We start from the raw sequence: 1,210 nt of genomic DNA, 5'->3' as shown, positions 1-1,210 counted from the left end.
AACCTCCTGGGTTCAGGCAATCCTCCTACCTCAGCCTCCAGAGTAGCTGGGGTGACAGGTGCATGCCACCATGCCTGGCTAATTTCTTATCTTTCGTAGAGACGAGGACGCACTAGGTTGCCCGTGCTGGTCTCGACCTCCTGGGCTCAAGCAATCCTCCTGCCTCAACCTCCCAAAGTACCAGGATTACAGGCTCAAGCTACCATGCCCAGCCTATTCACTGGCTTTTAAAGCTTCCACCCAGACCTCAAGGGCTGAGAGTAGGTGCCACATGCCCTTCCTAACCCACAAGGGGGCTGGGAGATGGAGGTATGCATGTGCATCCTGGGAAGTGGCAAATGTCTTTTGCTATTGAAAAAGCAAATAGCCAGGCTCGGTGGCTCAGCCTATAATCCCGCGCCTTTGGGAGGCCGAGGTGAGTGGATTGCCTGAGCCCGCGGGTTCGAGACCTGCCAGGGCAACTTGGCAAGACCTCATCTCTACAATAAATCAAAAAATTAGCTGGGCGTGGTAGCACACGCCTGTAGTTCCAGCTACTTGGAAGGCTGAGGCGGAGGGATCGCCGGAGCCCAGCAGGTCGAGGCTGCGGTGGCCGGGAGCGTGCCACTGCACTCCAGTCTGGGCGACAGAGTGAGACTCAACTCAAAAAAAAAAGCAAATAAAACAATACAATTAAATTCCACCTAGAATGCTATGCTATAAGACTGCTCTGAGCCAGAACATTAAAAAAGAAATTAGCAGGAATAATAAACACGTTAAAGACATGTGTAGCACCAAGCTGAGACTTTCTCCTTGACTCCAAAGAAAGGATTAGGAGAGAATTGAAAAGGAAATGACTTCTCACAATATCACTCGATGTTATTTAATGTCTGCCCCTGTGCCAACTAAGACCGTCTTCAGGAAAAACTAAACATAGAAAGAGTGTCTCTGAAGCAAAACAGAAACCAGACAAGGATAAAAGGTGTGTTAACTAAAATAAGAACTCCTGGGTGGACAACACCATCACCGAGTGACAGATGGCATTATGGAAAGATGATGACACAACATAACCCATCTCGTGAGCTCTTACAAAGTGACAATACCAGACTTCCACCAAGAGGCGGGGGCGGTCTGTGTTCTCTCCTCTTGATTCTAAGTGGGCCTGTGATTATGGCAGAAGGGACCTCTGTGACTTCCAAGGCTGTTTTATTATTTTTAATTTTTTTTTTTT

The sequence above is a fragment of the Carlito syrichta genome, unplaced genomic scaffold (genome assembly GCF_000164805.1).
Source record: "Carlito syrichta isolate Samal-C Ts95f unplaced genomic scaffold, Tarsius_syrichta-2.0.1 Scaffold309199, whole genome shotgun sequence".
In the NCBI taxonomy this organism is placed as follows: domain Eukaryota; kingdom Metazoa; phylum Chordata; class Mammalia; order Primates; family Tarsiidae; genus Carlito; species Carlito syrichta.
Note: the sequence above shows the minus strand (reverse complement) of the source record.